The 26,892-nt window shown below is 42.6% G+C and overlaps 1 long non-coding RNA gene across 3 annotated transcripts; it reads left to right on the top strand.

Annotated features, from left to right (window-relative positions):
* Window positions 1-277: 277 nt before the first annotated feature.
* Window positions 278-4,101, top strand: LOC109737506 (uncharacterized). 3 transcript variants are annotated; one of them, XR_002226609.4, is made up of 5 exons: window positions 278-682; window positions 777-1,178; window positions 1,508-1,673; window positions 2,366-3,399; window positions 3,910-4,101. It is a non-coding gene; the product is annotated as an uncharacterized lncRNA (long non-coding RNA). The 3 variants fall into 3 exon arrangements; XR_006669560.2 differs by having other exon boundaries at window positions 281-682; window positions 2,366-3,362; XR_002226608.4 differs by having other exon boundaries at window positions 291-682; window positions 2,366-3,438.
* The last annotated feature ends 22,791 nt before the right edge of the window (window positions 4,102-26,892 follow it).

Consider the following 26,892-nt stretch of genomic DNA (forward strand, 5'->3'; position numbering starts at 1 on the left):
AAAATCTTTTTTTGAGGGAAGAGAAACGTAAAATCATCCGGTTAAATTAGAACGTTTTTCTTTAACATCTTGTTTTAAAATATATTACGACCAATTTAGATGGTCATAATGTTGTACGATGTATTGCGTTTTGATTGGTCCACACACAACGCACGCGGATCTTGCATGAACGCCGTTGGATCTTCTCGGATCCAACGGCAGTCCTCGCCTCCTCGCCTCTTCCATCCACCCCCCGCCTCCTTCTTTATTTCTTTCTCCCCCTCCCCCTCAGATCCTCTCCCCTCTCCCCCGATGCAGATCCCTCTCGTCCCCCTCGTTGCCGCCACCCACCCCTCAGAACCTCGCCGTCACCCACCTCCGCAGCCGCGCTCACTCTCCCCTCGTCTCCCTCGTCCTCGACCAACCTCGCCGCCCGCGGGGCTCTCACATCGCCGCCACTCCACGCCCGTGCACGACAGAAGAGAAGCCCGAGGTCCTCCTCTGATGCTCCTCTGCCTCCCTCGCCCGCGGGGCTCTCTGCTCCACTTCGACTGGCCGACGCAGACAGGAGAGAAGCCCTCGTCAGTCGCAGGTCCTCGACTCCGCCGTCGCAGCACCGAACCCTCGTCGTTCGGATCCAGCCACCGTCGCAGCCATGCCGTTCACCCCGCGACCCTACTCCGGGAAGAACACCCTCGCCCTCGTAAGAGACCCACGCACCCCTCTCCTCCGATTCACGATTCGTCCATGGCCTCACGGATCAGATCTGACTGACCGACCTCCGATGCACGTTGCAGGTGGCCACGGTCTCCGCCGTCAGCGTCGGCGTCGTCTAGGGCTCTGTCAAGCTCGGGCAGATGAGGCGCCGCAGAGGATTCGCAGCCGTACCCATGACCTCAGTCTGGTGGACACGACCTCTCTCCCCTCGCTGGACCAGACCCGCAGGGTCCTAGGGCGCGATTCTCGCGACCAACAGCCGGTCGGTGCTCCCGTCGGCGTCATCTTCTCTTCTCCGGCGTGGTCACCTCAGTGCCTGGCGTTGGCTCCTCCGACGTGATGAAGAGAGATGGATCGTCGGAGTCAGTAGGGCCACCAACAGCCGTGATTTGGGCCCTCTCGCACTTGCAGATGGTCTCGACAACAAGGTCTTCATCGACTACATCCAATTCCATCAACCCTGGTACAACATCAAGTGCAAGGTCTCTGATTCAGCTCTCTTCTTTTACAATTTCTGCAGCAACACCAGTCCATTACTTCAAAACTATGCAATTGTCTCTTGCTCACGTAAACACAACAAATTAGTGTATAGAAAATTTTATGTGATCTGTACGCAGAATATGCCCCTCTGCAGTATCTCAACCGTATTACTTGTTGTGCAACCCAAATGAGTATAATCTCTGATGAATGTATCAACCAATTTAGTTGCTGCATTGTGACAAATATATATAATTTATATAGGCAAATTTTCATGTGTTGTATCTCTACTACCTGTTCAGTACTAATCTGCCGCTTATCCTAACCGCCGCAGGCTATTTGAAGTTCGGGATTAACACAGAAAATGACGCAACTGTGTACCAGGAATGGGCCCCTTGCTTATTTTTTTCTTCGGTTTGGACGCAACAGGTGCCGTCCCTCCATGGACGAGGAGGACATCGATCTGGAACTCGATGACGACGTCATCCACCCCGCACAAGGTCTCTCCCACCCAATAAGCCTTTTTTTCTTCCAATTTACCGATGCTCCGTTTCTTCCAATTTTCTGTTATGTATCTTGAGTTCACAGCACAATGACAAAATTAGTATTAGAATGCTGCATATTTATTAGGATGTGGTTGAAACCGTTGGATGGCCTTCCTGGACATGTTGGATGTGGCTGAAATATGTCAGTTTTGGATGATTGAATCTGGCTGGAGCAAACTCTCTCTGTGTATTGTATCATGTACACATCACTTTTTTCTCTAATTGTACAAGAGCACTCCCTCTGCACTCACTCATGTCACATAGATTAGCCTTGAATTTTAACACATTTGTTGTGTTATAATAAACTGCCTTCTATTTGTTGGGGACGTTGACATGTACCACATGAACCAGCTCTTGCTACTAAAGGTTCTGTGCGCCCATTCCATCCTTCTTTTTAAATTGCTGAAATTTATATTCTGTAACTTGGATGGCTATGTTGCATTTGCAATTCTTGCTTTGTTAAATTTGAGGCTATGTTGCATTTGTAGTTCTTGCTTTGTTAAATCTGAGATTGATGGCAATGGTATATAGAAAGCAAAAAAATTGTTGCCACAAAATGATGTTATGGTACCCCCAGCAAGTAATATGCTTGAATCAATATGATTTTTCCTGATTATAATTATCTTATATTATCATGATGTTGGCAGGTATATGCGAGTCGACCGTGCGGTGGCAGTCCCTGTGGAACGAGCACTGGACTACTCCCTTGGCCAGGCGTACCTGTGTCATGCGGGTTCTGATCATGTACATCAGCACACTTTCCAGCGTCGACCTGAGCAAACGATGATGGAAGGCTGCTCCTCCTCCTACTGCATGTCTTCATCGACTTGATTCTTCGACATGGAGATATTTAAAGCCTTCACTTGTTCATTGTGTCATCTGCTGATTACTTCTATTTTTTTGCAAAACACGTAATGGTTTTGAGTAGTTGATCATGGCCTGATGGAACATTCATGTTGTTAGCATGTATATATACACTATTACAACAGCCATATGCAATCCATTTTATTAAATGCATTCTGGTTAGGATTTGGTCATGGCATGACTTTGTTGTTCCGTTTTCTATGAATCTAGTCGCTACTTCTGGAATTCATTGTAGGACTTCATCATGTGATTATTAGTTATTTTTGACCAATGATAGTCCTAGCATGTGTAGTCTTTGCGGTGATGTTCTTTAGATTGTAGCAAGCAAGAACAGGATTAGAACACATTAGTATGACACTTGATCTTAGCTTATTGATCCTAGCTATAAATCCATATATTTTGCAATAATATTTTGGTTTGCTTTGCTCATATTATTTGCAATCTACAGTAGTAGTGGTACTTTGATTTCACTGCAATCTACAGTAGTAGTTTTTTTTGGTTCATTAGGATGTGAACAATCTACTACATGCTCACAAAGTTATTGACTTAAAATATGAATATGTGCTATTTGCTGGCAGTCCTTCTCTTTCCAAGAGACATCAAAGTTCAGAGACTATCAATCCGAAAATATGAATATGTAAATTTTGTTCTCATTTCTCAGTTTTGGCGCCTCTTGTTGATGCAGGTGCACATGACTGTTGTTGAGGACATGGTGTTCTTTTTGGCGCGCCCAAGTATTGGGTGATGCTTTCCTGCATGGTTACTGCAGCTCCAGTTCAGGTGGGCGCTCTAGCTCCTCCTCACGCCCTACATGCAGGTACACCCTTCCAGCGGTACCTACTTGGACACACAAACTGTGAGTAGATTCAATTGACTTCTACTTATATTATGTTGCCAGCTTCATCTGTTTTGATCATTAGAATATTGCCTTCATACTATCTAATTTCTGCAGTTAAGATGCTCTCGACTAACCAGAAAAGTTCTTTTGAGTTCCATACGTTGACTAAAACATTTCAATCTGTCATTGAGTTAGCTATATAATTCCGCGACACCATTTCTGTACTGTGATAGTTTCTCATATTTTTCTATTATACTTGTATACATTATTCCTATTTGAAGTCATCAACTGAGATGTTGTAAACATTCCTGCCATGTGCTGCTTCCTTTTTCATGCTTTGCTACTATAGATCATTTGCTTGAACTGAGATGATTGGTGTATTTGTGCTTATAATTATGCTTCTATGTGGTTGTTGTAGCATGACCCAACCAAATAAACATTTTGTGCCTTGATCTAGCTCTAAAAGTGTGGTGTTACCTCTCTTTACAGGAGCTCTGGGCTGAAGAAATTTGAAGAAGCTTGAAGCCTGACAAAGTAAAGAGTAGCGAGTTATAATGTAGTGCTAGTTATGTTGTACAGTAGCCAGCATATCTGGTTGTATGAACACTATTGTAAATACTGTAATTTCATATGTTGTACAGTAGTCAGCATATTTGGTGCTAATATTGGCTATCATTTTAACAGTTTCGTATGTTCACTTGCCATTTGAAATATTTTTCATTTGTTTATTGTGAAAGTGTGAGAAATAGAAAGATGACCAGTGCGACAAACGAAAAGGCCAAGGCCCAAAAAGTAGATGGAATGTAAAAAGGCCGAGGCCCAAAATAGAAATGGACTATAAAAGGGTAGAGGGTGAAAAAGACTATAAAAGGCAATGGCCAAGAAAAAAAACGCTGAATTGCTGGGCTAGGCCCATGTGGCTAGCAAAAAATAACAGGAAAAAAAATATATATAAAAGGCTGAATTATTGGGCTCGGCCCATGTAAAACACCAAATTGGACTGGGCTGATTCTTATCCACGTCAGCTTGCCACGTTGGATCCCTACGTGGCCGGGAGAGGTTGCTAGTGACCAAAAATTTGGTCATGGAACCAACGACCTTTTACATATCACAAAGAAGGTCGCTAATTTTAGTTTACAACCGCCAGCTTTTGACCATCAGTTTTTGGTCGCAAAAAGGTCGCAAATGAAAAACAATGACCATTTAGCGACCAATAGTGATGGTCGCAAGTTCACATATTTCTTGTAGTGTGAAGATGGCCACCAGCGATGATCTCCCCCTCCGGCAGGGTGCTGGCACGGGTCTAGATTGGTTTCTCGTGGCTACAAAGCCTTGCGACGGCGAAACTTCTCATCTAGGTTAACCCCGAGGGTTTTTGGAATATTTGAGATTTTATATGGCAAAGAGGGGGTGCGGGAGGTCACCGTGGGGGCACAACCCACCTGGGCGCGCCTGGGGGCCCAGGCGCGCCCTAGTGGGTTGTGCCCCCCTCGGGGCACCCCCAGGTGCTGCTCCGACCCACCCTAGGTGTTCTGGTCCATAAAAATTCTCCAAAAAGTTTCGCTGCATTTGGACTCCGTTCGAAATTGATTTTCTGCGATGTAAAAAACAAGTAGAAAACAACAACTAGCACTTGGCACTATGTCAATAGGTTAGTCCCAAAAAATGATATAAAATGATTGTAAAATGCTTGTAAAACATCCAAGAATGATAATATATTAGCATGAATACTTCATAAATTATAGATACGTTGGAGACGTATCAGTGACCTTCCTGGTTGTTTCTTATTTTCCTAATTTTTGTTATATTCCAAAACGGACAGAAAATATTTTAGTAGATTTTTCGGAGTCCGTTTACTTACCGTATCACGTACCTCCTGTTTTTCACGATTCTGGAGTGTTCCGGATGGTTTCTTTTATGTGTTCTTCCGGTGTCATAGTTTGGATAATATTGCTTTCAACATTAATGGGCGTACTGAGATATAATGTTTTATTCGTTGCCCATTAACAACCTTCGGGTTAGTACCTTTGGCATTATTTATTTTGATAGCTCCAGACCGAAACCTCCTCGATAACATAGGGTCCTTCCCATTTGGAGAGGAGTTTTCCAGCAAAGAATCTGAAACGAGAGTTGTACAAAAGAACATATTCTCCAACTTTGAACTCGCGCTTTTGGATTATTTTTTCATGCCATCTTTTAAATTTTTCCTCAAATAACTTGGCATTTTCATAAGCTTGGGTTCTCCATTCATCTAATGAGCTAATATTCTTTATGTTCTAACTCAAGAGGCAAATGACAAGCTTTTCCATAAACCATTTTATAAGGAGACATACCCATAGGATTTTTATATGCTGTTCTATAAGCCCAAAGTGCATCATCTAATTTCATAGACCAATTCTTCCGGGAACTATTGACAGTCTTTTGCAAAATTAATTTTATTTCTCTATTGCTAAGTTCAACTTGACCACTAGACTAAGGATGATAGGGTGATGCAATTCTATGGTTAACATCATACTTAGCAAGCATTTTACGGAAAGCACCATGAATAAAGTGTGAACCACCATCAGTCATTAAATATCTAGGGACTCCAACCTTGGGAAAATAACTTCTTTAAGCATTTTAATAGAGGTGTTGTGATCAGCACTACTAGTTGGAATAGCTTCTACCCACTTAGTAACATAATCAACAGCAACCAAAATATGAGTATAGCCATTAGAGGAAGGAAAAGGTCCCATGTAATCAAATCTCCAAACATCAAATGGTTCAACAACAAGTGAATAATTCATAGGCATTTCTTGATGCTTACCGATATTACCTATTCTTTGACATTCATCACAACATAAGACGACCTTATGAGCATCCTTGAAGAGAGCAGGCCAATAAACCCCAGATTGAAATACCTTGTGAGTAGTTCTGTCTCCTGCATGATGTCCTCCATAAGCTTCGGAGTGACATTTCCGTAGGATTTGTCCCTGTTCGTGCTTAGGTACACAACGTCTAATAATACCATCTACCCCTCCTTTATAAAGATGTGGGTCATCCCAAATGTAATGTCTTAAATCATAGAATAATTTTTTTCTTTTGTTGGTATGTGAAACTAGGTGGTAAATATTTAGCAACAATGTAATTAGCATAGTCAGCATACCAAGGAGTGTTATGAGAAACATTTATTGCAGCTAACTGCTCATTAGGAAAACTAGCATCAATAGGTAGTGGGTCATCAAGGACATTCTCCAACCTAGACAAGTTATCAGCCACGGGGTTCTCTGCTCCTTTTCTATCAGTGATATGCAAATCAAATTCTTGTAGCAAGAGAACCCATCGAATAAGACTAGGTTTGGCATCTTTCTTTTGCATAAGATATTTCATAGCAGCATGACCGACAATAACTTTAGAGTCAACAATGTAAGATCTAAATTTATCACAAGCAAACATCACGGCTAAAAATTCTTTTTCAGTAGTAGCATAATTTTGTTGTGCACTGTCTAGAGTTTTACTAGCATAATGAATAACATTTAGCTTCTTACCAACTCTTTGTCCTAGAACAACACCAATAGCATAATCACTAACATCACACATAATTTCAAAAGGCAAGTTCCAATTAGGTGGTTGAACAATAGGTGCTGAAATTAAGGCTTTGTTGAGTGTTTCGAAAGCTTCTAAACAATCATCATAAAAAAACAAAAAGAATATCCTTTTGAAAAAAAGATTTGTAAGAGGCCTAGAAACTTTACAAAAGTCTTTGATAAATCTCCTATAGAAACCAGCATGACCTAGGAAATTACGAATACCTTTGGTATCTTTAGGACATGGCATTTTCTCAATTGCATCAACCTTAGCTTTGTCCACCTCAATACCTCTTTCAGAAATTTTATGGCCCAAAACAATACCTTCATTAACCATAAAGTGGCACTTCTCCCAATTCAAGACAAGATTTGTTTGCTCACATCTGTGCAAAACTCGATCAAGATTGCTTAAACAATCATCAAAAGACTTCCCATAAACGGAAAAGTCATCCATGAAAACCTCAACAATCTTTTCACAAAAGTAAGAGAATATAGCAGTCATACATCTTTGAAAGGTAGCAGGTGCATTGCATAAACCAAAAGGCATACGTATATAAGCATAGGTTTCAAAAGGACAAGTAAAAGTGGTCTTTTCTTGATCAGGTTGAGAAACAGGTATTTGTGAAAAACCAGAATATCCATCAAGGAAGCAAAAATGTGTGTGTTTAGATTATCGTTCTAGCATTTGATCAATAAAAGGCAGAGGGTAATGATCTTTTCTAGTTGCTTTGTTTAATTTTCTAAAATCAATTACCATTCTATAGCCTGTAACAATTCTTTGTGGAATGAGTTCATTCCTATCATTAGGAACAACAGTGATACCTCCCTTCTTAGGGACACAATGAACAGGACTTACCCATCTACTATCAGCTATAGGATAGATTATACCTGCTTCAGAAGTTTTAATATTTCCGTTCTTACCACTTCTTTCATATTCGGATTTAATCGACATTGGTAATCAACAACGGGTTTAGCATCAGGTTCCATGTTAATCTTGTGCTGACATAGAGTGGGACTAATGCCCTTAAGATCATCAAGAGTATATCCGATTGCAGCTCGGTGCTTTCTTAGAACTTTCAATAATCTTTCTTCTTCATGTTCTGAAAGGTTAGCACTAATAATAACAGGATATATCTTCTTCTCATCAAGATAAGCATATTTCAAAGTGTCTGGCAATTGTTTTAATTCAAACACAGGATCACCTTTAGGTGGAGGAGGACCTCCTAGAGTTTCAATAGGAAAATTGTGTTTAAGCAGAGGACGTTGTTCAAAGAAAATCTTATCTATTTGATTTCTTTCATGCATATGTAAATCATTTTCATGGTCTAGCAGATGTTGTTCTAAAGGATCAGTAGGAGGTACAACAATAGAAGCAAGACCAATTATTTCATCCTTACTAGGGAAATCTTTTTTATGAGGTTTTCTACTGAACTTGGAAAAATTAAACTAATGAGACTCATCACCAAAGCTAACACCGACAGTTTGTTTCTCACAATCTATTTTAGCATTGACGGTGTTCAAGAAAGGTCTACCAAAGATAATGGGTCAAAAGTCATCTTGTGGGGAACCAAGAACAAGAAAATCATTAGGATATTTTATTTTCCCACACAAGACTTCAACGTCTGTAACAATCCCAATTAGTGATATAGTATCTCTATTGGCAAGCTTAATAGTAACATCTATGTCTTCTATTTCAGCGGGTGCTATGTCATTCATAATTTCTTGATATAAGGTAAAATGAATAGCACTCACACTAGCACCTATGTCACATAAACCATGATAACGGTGATCTCCTATTTTAACTGAGACAATAGGCATGCTAACATCGGGTCTGTGTTTATCCTTTCCATCGGGTTTGGCAATTCTAGCAGCTTCATCACAGAAGTGAATAACATGCCCATCTATATTTTCTTCCAGGAGATCCTTAACCATAGCAACACTAGGTTCTACATTGATTTTTTCAGCTGGCTTAGGTGTTCTAATATAACTTTTATTGACCACAGTGGAAACTTTAACATGTTCCTTCATCCTAACAGGGAAAGGTGGTTTCTCAATATAAGCTGTAGGAACAACTGGATCAACATTATAAATAGTAGTTTCATCTTTAGCTATCACCGGTTCTATAATTTCTTCTTTAATTGGTGGGTGATATTTAAACCACTTCTCTTTAGGGAGAACAACATGAGTAGCAAAAGATTCACAAAAGGAGGCTACTATCTCAGAGTCAAGTCCATATTTAGTGCTAAACTTTTGAAAAGCATCGGTATTCATAAAGGATTTAACACAATCATACTTAAGCTTAATACCTAACTCTTTACCTTCGTCGAGTTCCCAATCTTCAGAGTTGCATTTAATTCTTTCTAAGAGATCCCATCGGAATTCAATAGTCTTCTTCATAAAAGAACCAACACAAGAAGTATCGAGCATGGATCGATCATTATGAGAAAGCCGAGCATAAAAATTCTAAATAATAATTTCCCTTGAGAGCTCATGATGGGGCATGAATATAACACTGACTTAAGCCTCCCCCAAGCTAGAGTGGTAATTTCTCCTTCACGAGGCCAAAAATTATATATATAATTCCGATCACGATGAACTAGATGCATCGGATATTTTTTTGGTGAAACTCCAATTTCAATCGATTCCAGTTCCAAGATCCAATATCATCGCATAGCCTATACCATGCCAATGCTTTTCCCTTCAAAGATACAGGGAAATCCTTCTTATTAACTTCATCTCCGCGTAAACCTGCAAGTTTAAACAATCCACAAATTTCTTCCGCATATATCAAGTGCATATCAGGATGTTTGGTTCCATCTCCTACATAAGGATTAGCTAGCAGTGGTTCTATCATACCCGAAGGAATTTCATATTCAATATTTTTAGTAGGTGCAGTAGGTTGAGGGGTAACTAATTGTGGTTCCGGTCGAGGTGAAGATACCCCGAACAAACCCATCAAAGGATTGTTCTCCATAGTAACAAGTGACAGTAAATTTCAGCACATAGTAATAATTTTTCCTTACCAAGAGCGCTTCACTCCTCGGCAACGGCTCCAGAAAAGAGCCTTGATGACCCACAAGTATATGGGATCAATTGTAGCCTTTTAGATAAGTAAGAGTGTCAAACCCAACGAGGAGCAGAAGGAAATTACAGGTGGTTTTCAGCAAGGTAATGTCTGCAAGTGCTGAAATTGTAAGTAACAGAGTAGGTTGATAGCAAGATAATTTGTAACGAGCAAGTCACGATAATACTAACAAAAGTGCAGCAAGGTAGCCCGATCCTTTTGAGGCAAATGATAGGCCAAAACGGTCTCTTATAATAAGCAAAGCGTTCTTGAGGGTACACGGGAATTTCATCTAGTCAATTTCATCATGTTGGTTTGATTCGTGTTCGCTACTTTGATAATTTGATATGTGGGTGGACCGGTGCTTAGGTGTTGTTCTTACTTGAACAAACCTCCTACTTATGATTAACCCCCTCATAAGCATCCGCAACTACGAGAAAAGTATTAAGAATAAATTCTAACCATAACATTAAACTTTTGGATCCAATCGGTCCCTTAGGGAATAGCGCATAAACTAGGGTAAGCTTCTGTCACTCTCGCAAGCCATCATCTAATTACTACTCCACAATGCATTCCCTTAGGACCAAATATGGTGAAGTGTCATGTAGTTGATGTTCACATGACACCACTAAGGGAATCACAACATACATATTATAAAAATATCGAACACATATCAAGTTCACATGATTACTTGCAACATGATTTCTCCCATGACCTCAAGAACAAAAGTAACTACTCACAAATGATGAACATGCTCAAGATCAGAGGGGTATTAAATAGCATAATGGATTTGAACATATAATATTCAACAAAATAAACCATATAGTAATCAACTACACGATGTAATCAACACTCCTAGTCACCCACAAGCACCAATCTATAGTTCCGGTACAAAGATTGAACACAAGAGATGAACTAGGGTTTGAGATGAGATGGTGCCGTTGAAGACGTTGATGAAGATTTCCCTCCCCAAGATGGGAGAGTTCTTGGTGATGATGATGACGATGATTTCCCCCTTCGAGAGGGAAGTTCCCCTGGCGGAATCGCTCCGCTAGAGGGCAAAAGTGCTCCTGCCCAAGTTCCGCCTCGAGACGGCGGCGCTCCATCCCGAAAGGCCTCCCCTTATTTTTTTCTAGGTCAAAACGACTTATATACCAAAAGATGGGCACCTGAGGTGGGCCGAGGGGAGCACAACCCACTAGGGCGCGCCTGGGCTCCCTGGCACGCCCAGGTGGGTTGTTCCCACCTGGTGGGCCCCCTCTGGTACTTATTGGCTCCAATATTTCTTATATATTCCATAAAAATTCCCCTTGAAGTTTCAGCTCATTTGGAGTTGTGCAGAACAGGTGGCCTGACGTAGCTTTTCCAGGTCCAGATTTCCAACTGCCGGAATTCTCCCTCTTTGTGTGTACCTTGCATATTTTGAGAGAAAAGGCATTAAAATTACTCCAAAAAGCATTATTATTCACTAGTAGAAAACAGGGCTTTGGTTCGGGCCTGGCCAGCCCATTAGTCCGGGTTCTTCACGAACCGGGACCCATGGGGGGAATTAGTCCCGGTTCGTGAGCCCAGGGGGCCGGCCGGGGCCTCATGGGCATTGGTCCCGGTTCTTCTGGATCCATTTGTCCCGGTTCTAGGCACGAACCGGGACCAATGGGCCATGCTCCTGGCCCACAACCATTGGTACCGGTTCGTGCCTAGAACCGGTACAAAAAGGGGGGGATTTAGTTCTAGTTCCTGCCATGAACCGAGACAAATAAGTTGCCTATATATACCCCATCGCCGCAGCAGAGCACTCCACAGTGCTCTGTTTTTTGCTGGCCAGCGAGGGGGAGGGCATTGGGTGCCCTAGCTCACCTCCTATGCACATGAGGTGTTCGATGAAATGCCCGAGCCACACTAGTTAAGCTTTCTCCTCTCGAAGCTCGACCTCGGAGCTCCATTTCCCCCGAGATTTGTCTAGGTTTAGCGGTCCATTCACGCCCCGTCCCCGTTTTCACCGCCGTCGATCGCCCGCGCCGATATCGTCGCCGGCACCACCGTGGTGAGCCTCTTGTTCTTATCTTCTTTCTGATTTTCTTACTTTAGATAGATACTTGTCTGATTTTCTTACTTTAGATAGATACTTGTCTGATTTTCTTACTTGTGACACACATAATTATATATAATGCATGCAGATGAACCGGCAATGGATGTACGGTGATAGACACACCTCCGAGTACATTAAGGGCGTGCATAATTTTCTCGAAGTGGCTGAGGCAAACAAGCAGAATGGTTTTATGTGTTGTCCATGCCCTAAATGTGGGAATACGAAGTCTTACTCTGACCGGAAAATCCTTCACACCCACCTGCTTTACAAGGGTTTCATGCCACACTATAATGTTTGGACGAGGCACGGAGAAATAGGGGTTATGATGGAAGACGACGAAGAAGAAGAGGACGATGACAACTATGTGCCCCCTGAATACGATGATGCTGCAACGGGGGGGGGGGGGCTGCTGAAGATCAAGAGGAACCAGACGATGTGCCCGATGATGCTGCAACGGGGGAAGCTGCTGAAGATCAGGAGGAACCAGACGATGTGCCCGATGATGATGATCTCCGCCGGGTCATTGTCGGTACAAGGACGCAATGCGAAAGTCAAAAGGAGAAGCTGAAGTTTGATCGCATGTTAGAGGATCACAAAAAAGGGTTGTACCCCAATTGCGAAGATGACAACACAAATCTCAGTACCGTACTGGAATTGCTGCAGTGGAAGGCAGAGAATGTTGTGCCTGACAAAGGATTTGAGAAGCTACTGAAAATATTGAAGAAGAAGCTTCCAAAGGATAACAAATTGCCCGACAGTACGTATGCAGCAAAGAAGGTCGTATGCCCTCTAGGATTGGAGGTGCAGAAGATACATGCATGCCCTAATGACTGCATCCTCTACCTTGGTGCGTACGAGGATTTGAACGCATGCCCGGTATGCGGTGCATTGCGGTATAAGATCAGACGAGATGACCCTAGTGATGTTGACGGCGAGCCCCACAGGAAGAGGGTTCCTGCGAAGGTGATGTGGTATGCTCCTATAATACCAAGGTTGAAACGACTGTTCAGAAACAAAGAGCATTCCAAGTTGATGCGATGGCACAGTGAGGACCGTAAGAAAGACGGGAAGTTGAGAGCACCCGCTGACGGGTCGCAGTGGAGAAAAATCAAGAGAGAGTACTGGGCTGAGTTTGCACGTGACCCAAGGAACGTATGGTTTGGTTTAAGCGCGGATGGCATTAATCCTTTCGGGGAGCAGAGCAGCAATCACAGCACCTGGCCCGTGACTCTTTGTATGTATAACCTTCCTCCTTGGATGTGCATGAAGCGGAAGTTAATTATGATGCCAGTTCTCATCCAAGGCCCTAAGCAACCCGGCAACGACATTGATGTGTACCTAAGGCCATTAGTTGAAGAACTTTTACAGCTGTGGAATGGAAACAGTGTACGTACGTGGGATGAGCACAAACAGGAGGAATTTAACCTGCACGCATTGCTGTTTGTAACCATCAACAATTGGCCTGCTCTCAGTAAAGACAGACAAACAAGGCATACCACGCATGCACACACTGTTTAGCTGACACCGAAAGTATATACCTGGACAAATGCAGGAAGAATGTGTACCTGGGCCATCATCGATTTCTTCCGACCAACCATCAATGTCAAAAGAAAGGCAAGCATTTCAAAGGCGAGGCAGATCACCGGAAGAAGCCCGCCATGCGTACCGGTGATCACGTACTTGCTATGGTCAATTATTTACACGTAATCTTTGGAAAGGGTCCCGGCGGACTAGCTGTTCCGAATGACGCTGAGGGACGCGCACCCATGTGGAAGAATAAATCTATATTTTGGGACCTACCCGACTGGAAAGACCTAGAGGTCCGCTCTTCGATCGACGTGATGCACGCGACGAAGAACCTTTGCGTGAACCTGCTAGGCTTCTTGGGCGTGTATGGGAAGACAAAAGATACAGCTGAGGCACGGGAGGACCTGCAATGTTTGCAAGAAAAAGACGGCATGCCTCCAAAGCAGTATGAAGGTCCTGCCAGCTACGCTCTTACGAAAGAAGAGAAGGAAATCTTCTTTGAATGCCTGCTTAGTATGAAGGTCCCGGCTGGCTTCTCGTCGAATATAAAGGGAATAATAAATATGCCAGAGAAAAAGTTCCAGAACCTAAAGTCTCATGACTGCCACGTGATTATGACGCAACTGCTTCCGGTTGCATTGAGGGGGCTTCTACCGGAAAACGTCCGATTAGCCATTGTGAAGTTATGTGCATTCTTCAATGCAATCTCTGAGAAGGTGATCGATCCAGAAATCATACCAAGGCTAAGGAGTGATGTGGTGCAATGTCTTGTCAGTTTCGAGCTGGTGTTCCCACCATCCTTCTTCAATATCATGACGCACGTCCTAGTTCATCTAGTTGACGAGATTGTCATTCTGGGCCCCGTATTTCTACACAATATGTACCCCTTTGAGAGGTTCATGGGAGTCCTAAAGAAATATGTCTGTAACCGCGCTAGGCCAGAAGGAAGCATCTCCACGGGCCATCAAATAGAGGATGTCATTGGGTTTTGTGTTGACTTCATTCCTGGCCTTAAGAAGATAGGTCTCCCTAAATCGCGGTATGAGGGGAGACAGACTGGAAAAGGCACGCTTGGAGGGGACACAATAATATGTAGGGACAGATATTCTTGGTCTCAAGCACACTACACAGTTCTACAGAACTCTACCTTGGTGACCCCGTATGTCGATGAACAGAAGAACAGTCTGCGCTCCAAACACCCGGAGCAGTGCGATGACTGGATTACAAGTGAACAGATCAGGACTTTCAGCAGTTGGTTGGAAACACGTCTCAGAGGTGATAACACTGTTTGTGATGAGCTGTACTCGTTGTCCAGGGGACCATCTTCGACTGTATTGACTTACAAAGGATACGAGATAAATGGGAATACATTTTACACGATCGCCCAAGATCAAAAGAGCACCAACCAAAACAGCGGTGTCCGCTTTGATGCAGCAACCGAGAGGGGAAAGGACACATATTATGGTTACATAGTGGACATATGGGAACTTGACTACGGACATGATTTTAAGGTCCCTTTGTTTAAGTGCAAATGGGTCAATCTGTCAGGAGGCGGGGTACAGGTAGACCCACAGTATGGAATGACAACAGTGGATCTGAACAATCTTGGGTACACTGACGAACCGTTCATCCTAGCCAATGATGTGGCACATGTTATCTATGTGAAGGACATGTCTACCAAACCGAGAAAAAGAAAAGAGAAGGAAGCGAATACATCATACGATGAGCCAAAGCGCCACATAGTTCTTTCAGGAAAAAGGGACATCGTGGGAGTGGAGGGCAAGACAGACATGTCCGAAGATTATGAAAAGTTTCATGAAATTCCTCCCTTCAAAGTCAAGGCTGACCCAAGCATCCTGATAAATGATGAAGATTATCCATGGTTACGGCGCAATAAGGAAAGGACACAAGCGAAGAAAAAGTGAAGACTTTCTCTCCACAACTATTATGATGATATCATGCCAACTTTCAACCTTTTCGTAGTTCATTTGAAATGCCTGTTGTAACAGACGAGTTTCCGTATGAAATCCTGATACTTCGAAAGAGATTGTTCGTTTTGTACACGAAGTGCATCCAGTTTTTGCCGTAACCCTCTCAACTTTCTTGCACATGCTTTTCAACCTTTTCGGAGTTCATTTGAAATGCTTTTCAATTTCAGGGTTTTATAGCTCAAAATAATCAGTAAATGCATGAAAAATAACAAATGAAGTCAGAAAGGGTTGAAACTTGATGATGTGGCTTTGAATGGTGCATTTTGAACACACAAAAAGTCAGGAGTTCAAATAAGTTTTAAAAAATGAAATCCCTTTGTAACAGACGAGTTCTGTATGAAATCCTGATACTTCGAAAGAGATTGTCCGTTTTGCACACGAAGTGCATCCAGTTTTTGCCGTAACCCTCTCAACTTTCTTGCACATGCTATGTGGATGAAATGATGATACCATGCCAACTTTCAACCTTTTTAGAGTTCATTTGAAATGCTTTTCAATTTCAGGGTCTTATAGTTCAAAATAATCAGTAAATGCATGAAAAATAACAAATGAAGTCAGAAAGGGTTGAAAATTGATGATGTGGCTTTGAATGGTGCATTTTGAACACTGAATATAAACCTCTAGTATTATTGAAACTAAAATTATATAAAATTGATGCAACTAAAATTATCAAAGTATTTTCTGTTCAAAATCATTAAAAGCAAAAAGAATTATCATAAATTAAAATAAATAAGTAATTAGAAACAAAATAATATAAACTTTAATAAAATATATAAGTAGAAACAAAATAAAATAAAATAAAATAAAATAAACTTTAATAACATAAATAAAATTTATGAAACTAAAATTATCAAAGTATGTTCAAAACATTATAAGCAACCTCTAGTATTATTGAAACTAAAATTATATAAATTGACGCAACTAAAATTATCGAAGTATTTTCTGTTCAAAATCATTAAAAGCAAAAAGAATTTTTGTAAAGAACTTTTATTGTCAGAAACTTTAATAGCAAAAAGAATTATCATAAATTAAAATAAATAAGTAATTAGAAACAAAATAAAATAAAATAAATAAAGCAAAAAAGAAAACAAAAAAGAGGGAAAAAATAAAAAATATGCCACCTACTGGGCCACCACAGCTTGAATACGACTAGAAACCCATCCATGGGCCAGGATTCAGGCCCGTAGAAGGCCCAGTAGGCCCATCAGGCATAGCAGTGGCAATTAGGCCCGTAAGCCTGCAATGGACAGGAGCTCGAGAGGGGTGCGGCAGTGGGGCTTATAAACCACTGCGCGCCCCTCTCAGCTAGCGAGGTGGGACTAAACATTTGGGCACGGGCAGCACGAGGCCTTTGGTCCCGGTTGGTGCCACCAACTGGGACTAAAGGGTGGCATTGGTACCGGTTCATAGAACGAACCGTGACCAAAGGCCTCTGCTTCCCGCCCTTTGGGCTGCTGAAAAGAGACCTTTGGTCCCGGCTGGTGGCACCAACCGGGACTAAAGGAGGGCATTGATCCCGGTTTGTGCCACGAGCCGGGACCAATGCCTCGTCTATATAACCAAGACTTGTGAATTTTTCGTTCAGTTCCTCATTCTCCCGCCGCGACGCCGCCAGGCTACCCGTCCGCCTCGCCGTCGCCGTCGTCGCCCTGCTTCTGACGCGCCGCCCCGACGCCGTCCCGCCCCGCCCTGTCGCCGTCGTCGCCCCGCGCCACCCCTGCCCCGACGCCGCCGGCCTTGCCTCATCGTCGCCGTCGCCACGCACCCAATGAGCGCCGCCCCGATCCCCTCCTCCTCCTCCCTGTAATGGCCGCCATCGCTGCCGCCGCGCCCCCTATTATGTGTAGTTTAGATGTTGTAATTTAGTTGTATTAATTTGGATGTGTAGTTAATTTAGCTGTTGTAATTTAGTTGTATTAATTTAGATGTGTAGTTTAGATTTTTTTGGTGATATTATTGTTGAATATGCAAATGTTTGTATGTTCATATGCAAAGAATATGTCAATTTTTTCATAGAATTTTTATGATTTTTTTTCTGTTGTAATTTTGTTCATAGAATTTTTATGATTTTTTTCTGTTGTAATTTTGTTCATAGAATTTTTATGATTTTTTTTGTTCATAGAATTTTCTTTATCAATTTATGTATATGTTCATATTGTGTATGTATAGGAAAATTGTGTATGATCAAAGTCATTTATGTATACGTTCATATTTAGAAGAAAAAGAAGGAGAGAAAAAGGAAAATAAGAAGAGGAAGAAGGAGAAGAAGAAGAAGAATAAGAAGAAGAGGAGAGGAAGAAGAGGAGAAATAAATAAGAAGATGAAAAAGAAGAAAAAAAAGAGGAGAAGAAGAAGGAATAGAGGAGAAGAAGAAGGAATAGAGGAGAAGAAGAAGAAATAGAATAATATATTATTCTATTTCTTCTTATCCTCTATTCCTTTTTCTTCTCCTCTTTTTTTTTCTTCGATCTCATCCTCTATTCCTTTCTTCTTCTCCTTTTTTTTCTTCTTCTTCCTCTTCTTATTTTTTTATCGGGTATGTCGTTGTCGATATACCCCCCTCCCCGATAACTTTTAGTAAGTACTACTTAGAAAGTGATTAAAAGAATTAGTTAGAAAAAATAGAACTAGTTAAACTAGTTTATTTTTAGTAAGTACTACTTTATTCTATTTATAGTAAGTGCTTAGTAGTTGAACTAGTTGATTTAATAAAACAAGTTTATTTTACTATAGAAGTAGTTTATTTTTAGCAAGAAAATTAATAGAACTAGTTTATTTTTTAGTTAAAGCAATTATTCCCGCATCAACGTCGATGATGCCTATCCCGCATCCTCGTCGTCGACTCGGCGGAGGAGGCCGGCTTGATCAGAGGGGCCATGTCCGGGACTGGGCTCCGCCGGGCTGGTTTTGGGAGGTGCTACCTTCCCGGGAGCGTAGGTTGGTGAGGAGCCAGCCCGTCGTTGACCCGATCCTTGTCTGGTGGCGGTCGCGTCGGCCAGTGACGGTGCCGAGGCTTCCGGACACCGCGGAGGTGGTACGTCACCGTGTTAGCGAGGAGGACGAGCACGTCCGTCGCTACATGGTTGCGTTGGAGGGCAGGTTCGACAATACCTGGCAGGTTCTTCAGGGATCTCACTGGAGCTATGATCCTGTGATGGTTCCTTCTCTTTGGGTGTCCACCACCCGCGCCGATACCCGCCGGGCGCTACGGTTCTAGCTGTACTAGCGATGCTATATGTATGATAGTATTCGAGGTGTTGATAATATTCGATGATGTAAGGACGCATGGAGATGATGTAGTTTTGCTTATAATTGAATGCATCCTAATTTGAATACTACATTATTTTGCGATTTGATTTTGCTTATTGAATGCTCAAATTGGAAAACTACTCCTACTTTGAATGCTAAAATTGGAGAGCACTATGCAAGGCGTATGCATATGATTAGTTGATAGCTTATAGGGTTTTTGTTTTCGCAAAAATCTAGGAGCCCCCCTCCATCATCCCCACCGTCGTCCCCGTCACCGACCCCCACCGACCTCGAGGTGAGACCAGCCAAATCCTTTTTTAGAAAGATAATTAAATGATATTTCGGGTTGACTTTAAGTCTGTCGAGTCTCCACCATATATGAGAGGACGAAGAATCCCGACTGTTGTCGTGGGGGTAGCTTCTCCTTCGTTCCTGTGTGCTAGACAATTTAGTGTAATGCACTTGGGAACGAAAGGAGGAGCTACCATCACCGACGGTCGCAAATGTCAGAGAGGAATCAGTGAGGGAGAGTTCCACCATATATATATGAGAGGACGAAGAATCCCGACTGTTGTCGTGGGGGTCGCTTCTCCTTCATTCCCGTGTGCTAGACATTTTGGTGTAATGCACTAGGGGATGAAAGGAGGAGCGACCATCACCAACGGTCGAATGTATACACCACGTGAGCTGAGAGTTTTCAAGAAAAGACTCGACAGACCGATAGTCAACCCGTGATGAATAATAATGATCTAACTTAGGTTTTTTAGTACATATATTTAATTGTAGACGTTTAATATTTGAATTATGAACATAGGCAATGTTGTACTCGAACGACGAAAGTCTCCCGGGGGAGTGCGACTGGTGCCACGATGACCGAGGTCTGTGCGACAGGCCCCACCTGGATGAAGATCGGCGCTTCAGCATTAAGCTGGAGGAGACCTTCGATGTTGAAACGGTACGCAACAACGACAAGTGTTATTTTTTCGTAATTAAGCACGACTTCAACTATTTCAACGTGTACTTTTCATATTTTACAATTCGACTAGCTTATCCCATGCCATGCAAGACACTACGTCTTGGAGAGGATGGGTTTTGAAGACCATGAAAGTATGGAAACAAAGAAAATTCACCTAAGGACCCATCATGATATGGATTTTGAAGTAAATTTGTATAATTCTGAGAGCGTAACCCATTTTGGTTGCAAAAATTAGGAAGCATTTTGCAAGATGTATGGTTTTGATGAGGGTATGCTTGTCACCATGGATCTTGGTGATCCTGACATCGAGCAAGACAATATGGACATTTGGGTCCTTGTTGATACGACTCCAATTCTACCTCTATATGAGTTTCTCAAACATAGTTATTAGCTAATTTATAGTGTTCATTTCAAAATAGTTGACAGCTTATTTCCATTAACAGCTTATTTTGATTGTTCAAACAATGTGTGGAACATGGTAGACAGAACCTACTACACCGATGGCTCTGAGTTAACTTATAAGGAGAAAACTCATCTGGTTGGATTTTGTACTGATCTTGAGAATTACAATATCTATTGTAAAACTCCTCCACATTATGGTCAATACGTGCCACTAGTGCACGTGTTGAACTACGGTAACTACTATGGAGATACCCTGGTAAGATTTTTTACTATTACGACATCTGTGCATCGTTTGCATACTTCTAAAACTAGTACATCATTGCTAACTATGAAGTTATTACTATGTTTTTCAACAGATAATCCCAGAGGATTGTGTGCCTCGTCTGATGTATCAGAGTGGTCGCCTTGATGTTTTGAACATACGTCCAGGTCATCCTACGAATCTGAACTGTCCATACCGGATTTCTAAAAGAAGTGGAGACATGAAAATCAAGGAATGGAAAAAATGTATGCACAGTCGTAAGGAGGTTCTTGGAAGCAAAAGGAAGCGAAGCGCAAGAATTGGAGACAGGATGATCTCCATTCTTCATAATGGAGAGTCAGGGTCTATATTGTTTTATGCTATTTTACCTTAAAGAGGGTATTTAGGTCCTACCTAATACTGATGATCATGTGCCTAGAACAATTAAGTAGGGTTGGTTCGATGACTATGAGGATGATGATCGTATGACTTGTTATTAATAATGAGTAGAAGTTGTATGATGATGATTAGTAGGACTTGTTATTATGATGATGCATGATGTAGGCATGAAGAGTTATCATATATCAGTGGGTGAAATGAACATGGATTGGATTGAAGTGAAGGCAACAAGCATGTGGTGCATGTCGAAAGTAGAACTAATCCAAACTTGATCAAGTTAGGATTAATATTACTTTCGACATGCAGCACATGTTGCCTTCACTTTAATCTAAGACATGTTTAGGCATAGTAGTAGCGTTGGTAAACCAAGCACGGAAATAAGAGAGGACACTTCTCTCTGTTAGCTAGCTTACACACCCTAAATTACCCCCTAAACCACCCCCTTTCAAAAAAAACCTTAGCTCCTGCCACTTGCTGACGCATGGATGCCTATTGGTCCCGGTTGGTGCCACCAACCGGAACTAAAGGCCCTCCTGCCTGGGCTCGCTGCACCGGCCATGTGGAGGCCCATCTGTCCCGGTTTGTGTAAGAACCGGGACTAAAGGCTTAGGGCATTAGTAATGACCCTTTAGTCCCGGTTCAAAAACCGGGACAGAAGGGCCTTACGAACCGGAACAATCGGCCGTTTTTCTACTAGTGATTGGTGAAAACATTATAAATAATAGTAGGAAAACATGATGCAAAATGGACGTATCATATCCTTGATTGGTCAGGTGTTGCTTGGGAGCCTCTGACATGATGTGGAGTTGACCAAGAAGTTTGTAAGGGCAAGGAAATCGCATATTTCATGAAAATCTATCCAAGTGAGGCAAGTCCTTCGTGGACGATGGCCATGATGGGATAGACAAGGTTGCTTCTTCATGGACCCTTCGTGGGTGGAGCCCTCCATGGACATGCGCAACCGTTATCCTTCGTGGGTTGAAGTCTCCGTCAACGTGGACATACGATAGCACCACCTATCGGAACCACGCCAAAAATCTTCGTGTCCCCATTGCGTTTGCCTTCTTCAAACCCTTCCCTTTACTTACATGTGCAATGTTCTACATTCCACTGTTATACTCCTAGAATTGCATGTGTAGGGTGATAATTGACTTGTCATAATTGCCAAAATATGCCTACAACTATAATTGGGAAAAGATAGGTTTTTATTTGGTCAAGTAATTTAATCACCCCTCCACTATCTAGACATACTTTCGATCCTACAGTGTGGCGTGTCAGGAATGGCAAGATGATTTGCATATGGAGGGATCATTGGTTGCCGAGGGAGTACTCTGTCAAGCCGATCACTCGGCAGGGTACCTACCGATTGCGACATGGGGTGGTGCTTGATAACCACAAGTATAGGGGATTGCAACAGTTTTTGAGGGTAGAGTATTCAACCCAAATTTATTGATTCAACACAAGGGGAGCCAAAGAATGTTCTCAAGTATTAGGAACTGAGTTATCAATTCAACCACACCTGAAAGACTTAATATCTGCAGCAAAGTATTTAGTAGCAAAGTAGTATGGAAGTAACGGTAACAGTAGCAGTTTTGTAACAATCGTAACAATGGCAACGGAAAAGTAACGTAGCAAAGATCAGTATGAAACAAATTCGTAGGCAATGGATCAGTGATGGATAATTATGTCGGATGGCATTCATCATGCAACAGTTATAACCTAGGGTGACACAGAACTAGCTCTAATTCATCAATATAATGTAGGCATGTATCCTGAATATAGTCATACATGCTTATGGAAAAGAACTTGCATGACATCTTTTGTCCTACCCTCCTGTGGCAGCGGGGTCCTAATGGAAACTAAGGGATATTAAGGCCTCCTTTTAATAGAGAACCGGACCAAAGCATTAGCACTTAGTGAATACATGAACTCCTCAAACTACGGTCATCACTGGGAAGTGTCCCGACTATTGTCACTCCGGGGTTGTCGGATCATAACACGTCGTAGGTGACTATAACTTGCAAGATAGGATCAAGAATACAAATATATTCATGAAAACATAATCAGTTCAGATCTGAAATCATGGCACTCGGTCCCTAGTGACAAGCATTAAGCATAGCAAACTCATAGCAACATCAATCTTAGAACATAGTGGATACTAGGGATCAAACCCTAACAAAACTAACTCGATTACATGATGAATATCATCTAACCCATCACGGTCCAGCAACCATGACCATAATAATAACCATGACCATAAGGAGATACCGCTCATTCAAAAATAAATAAAGTGATTGCACTATCACAACATTTATTCGTACAAATTTCTATTGAAAACAGTTGATTTTTATACTGATTCAAATTGGCATTGTTCTCAAATTGAAGTTACAATATTTTTAAATATTATAATTCTTGAAACATTTACAAATATAAAAATAATAAAATGTTCTCAAAGTTTAGTGTATTAACAAAATTCAAGAAACCAAGTAAAATGAAGAATTCCATTGGATTTTCTCCCTCAAATTGGAAAGATTACAGATCAACATAGCTAGAGATTTTGCTCGGTAATTCAAAATATCCACAAATTCCATGTTTAATATTATCTTGAATTAACATACTTAAGGGTATAGAGAGAAATCAATAAAAATTCATGAATGTGGTCGGGATATTCCAAAAGTTGTAAATTATTTTAGTTTTTATCAAGGAAATATGTGGGGAAAACAAGTAGTAAGATGTGTGAATCTGTTTGGTAGCACATACGAACTTCTGCAGCAAGGCCCCTACTCAGGCCTCCAAATCAGTTTTGGGGCTGGAGGCAAAAAAACTACACCAGCACGGCCCTACCAAGCACCCGAAATAGGGCGGCCCCCATAAGTACTCCCACGTGCTCTGAGAATATTACCCACAACCATTATCATCAGATATAGAGAGCGGGAGGGAAATTTCGCTTTGCAGCTGTACACCGTCGGGCCTCCCACTAGCCTAAACTCCCAATGCCAGCAGCCTCTAGCCTCCCATTGTTATATTTTGCTCCTCCCCCAACCTCCTCTTAACTCCGACGCCCGCCACCTGTCACTTCATTCGCTTGCACGCCGCAAGTCATTACACCCATGTCGCTCGCGGCTGACCCCAACTGGCAGCGATGCCATCCTCCCTCCTTCCCAATTACTAAGAGGAGAAATACAGATAAAATTAAGTATTAAGCGGATACAATGTATATAGATGTTTGATGGTAGATAAAACGCGTCCTTCAATTTTTGGCCAAATAGGGATTTATATAGAGTAAATAACTAGAGTATCTCGTCGTAGAGGTTGTTGAATTTATGCGACTGGATCCGAGCAATGGGACAAGAGCATATTGGATTGAATTTGTCACATCTGTAGGGAGCACTTGGCAACTAACTTGTGGGAGCATGACATCCCAAATTCATCATTTACATTAGGAATTTTCTTATAAAAAGCTTTATGCGTATAGGATCGACTCTTCTGTTAGCATGAAGACATGAATGGGATTCTTATTCTACCTAAACTGAAACCCCCGCCCTCATCTTTCATAAGACTATCAAGCCTTCTCAAATTAGGTCTGTGATAGAAGCTTTGAATGTAGGCCCGAATACAAAGCTTTCACTTACTGAAAACTGAAAACATGTGACAATATCATCCTGAAGACCGATGGGGCGGGAAGAAGTGGCATTTGGAAGTGTTGCTGAATTTACATTTAGGCTTCGACATAACAAACTTTCAATGTCTTTCCGCAGTTAGGCATCACGATTGCTGCAAATTCACAAGCTGGTCCAAAGTAATCTTTGTTGTCCATTGGATTCCTCTGGAGATATTTCGTTAGGATCGAAGAATTGCTGCAATCCTTCCTTCTTCTTGATGGCGTGGCTGTATTCTCTCCAGGCACGCTTACAGTACATAACTCATTATCACAGAAGAGATAGAGTCCCATAATGTACCGCTTATCTCACTTAGAGATACTCCCTCCGTCCCATAATGTAAGACATTTTTTGACACTAATGTTGTGTCAAAAAACGTCCTACATTATAGGACAGAGGGAGTAGAAGTGAAATCATGCACATGCTTCTCGTGCGCTTGCCCTAGAAGATGCCGCTGGATGGATCTAACCCACGCGTTTTGCGGCTCCTAGATGGTGTTCACAATCTGGTTCACAGGTAGGCCCTGTCCGTTTACGTGTCATCAGTGCAAAATAATGGTGGGGGTTAAAACTGGCAAGGGGTTATTTACATTGGCACATTTTATGTGGTGGCGACGTATTTAGAACAGAGCTACATATGGCAGCCAAATTTGCTGTTTTGACCCTTTTTGAAGATTTTAGCACGATTTAACCCCGGTTTAAAAATATTTCTTGGTCTGACCCTTTTTTCTACCGCCATCGTCTGATTTAACCCTGGTTTAAAAAAATTTCTTGATCTGACCCTTTTTTCTACCGTCATCGTCCTCGGTGGCAGGGTAACACAACCTACTATTGAAGGCTATGGCGGCAGGAGTAGACTGCATCGTCACGGTCGTTTGACGTTGAAAATACCCTATTGTCATAGTCTTTGGCGGTAGGGTTTAGAAGGTATAAATTCCATGTTGTCAAACACATAATGTTGTAGCCGTGTGTCACATGAGCAGCACCAGGAGTTCTACATAGAGGGATATGCTAGGTAGTTTACTTAAACATCTATCTATTGTAACTATCTCTATCCCTTCTTCTCCAAGGATGTAATCTCGTGTAATATCTCAACTATATGCAATTCAGGGATCGGCGCCCCTGCCTATAACACGTAGCACGTCCCCTTGTACCGAGGTTAAGACGTTTCCGCAAGTCACACATGGTAGTCAGAGCCATCCTCTCTGAAACCATCTAGCGATCCAATCTCCAGCCATGTCTTCCTCCGGCGCCTCCCAGACTAACCTAAGCGGCCAAGTCACGGAGAAGCTAACCCGCACCAACTATGTCCTCTAGCGCGCGTAGATCACGCCACAGCTCAGGGGTGCGGGGGTCTTCGGCTATGCCGATGGCACTACACCGGAGCCGGACAAGTTCCTCAGCACCAAAGACAAGGATGGGAAGGAATCCTTTGAGCCCAACCCTCTCCACCCTCTTTGGGTCTGGGAGGACTAGTCAGTGCTAGGCTATCTGCTGAACAATCTCACCAAGGAGGGCCTCGTGCAGGTGACCGCGGTCACCACGGTGAGCGCGCTCTTGACGATGCTCGCGGGTATGTTCTCCTCCCAATCTCTGAGTCGTGTCAATAATATTTGCACGGCTCTGGTAACCGCGCAGAAGGGCACCCAATCGGTGACCACCTTCTTCGCCCACATGTGCAGCCTCGCCGTTGAGCTGGCGGCCGCCAGCAAGCCTCTGCAGGACGACAAACTCATCTCATACATCCTCCATGGCCTCGACATGGAGTACCAACCCTTGGTCTCTGCTCTCGACGCCCGCATCACCCCGATCTCCCTCGACGAACTCTTCGCGATGCTCAGCAACTTCGATCAACGGGTGGCCATGTTCTAGGGTTCGGGTGGCTTCAAGTCATCTGCCAACACCGAGAGCCGCAGCCGGGGCGGCTACTCCTCTCGCGACCGTGGTCCTCCTTCCTCCAAGGGCAAGTCTGGCGGCGGCGGGAACACCCATGGCTCCACCTCCCGTAGCGGGCCCTCCCCCGTCCACCAACACTCGGGGTCACCGCAGCGGGAACAACAAGTCTCTCCTAGATGTCGTGCGTTACCAGATCCATGGCAAGCTCGGGCACTCGGCCAAAGCCTGCTGGTACCATTTTGATGATGATGAGGTCTCTTCTGAAGATGAGGAGAAGGTCACGGCCACCGCCGAAGGCTCTTACGGCGTCGACACAAACTGGTACATTGACAGTGGTGCCATCAATCATCTTACTGGCGAACTTGAGAAGGTGACCCTCCATGAGAAGTACCACGACAAAGACCAAATCTACAC

The sequence above is a fragment of the Aegilops tauschii genome, chromosome 2, assembly GCF_002575655.3.
Source record: "Aegilops tauschii subsp. strangulata cultivar AL8/78 chromosome 2, Aet v6.0, whole genome shotgun sequence".
NCBI lineage: Eukaryota > Viridiplantae > Streptophyta > Magnoliopsida > Poales > Poaceae > Aegilops > Aegilops tauschii.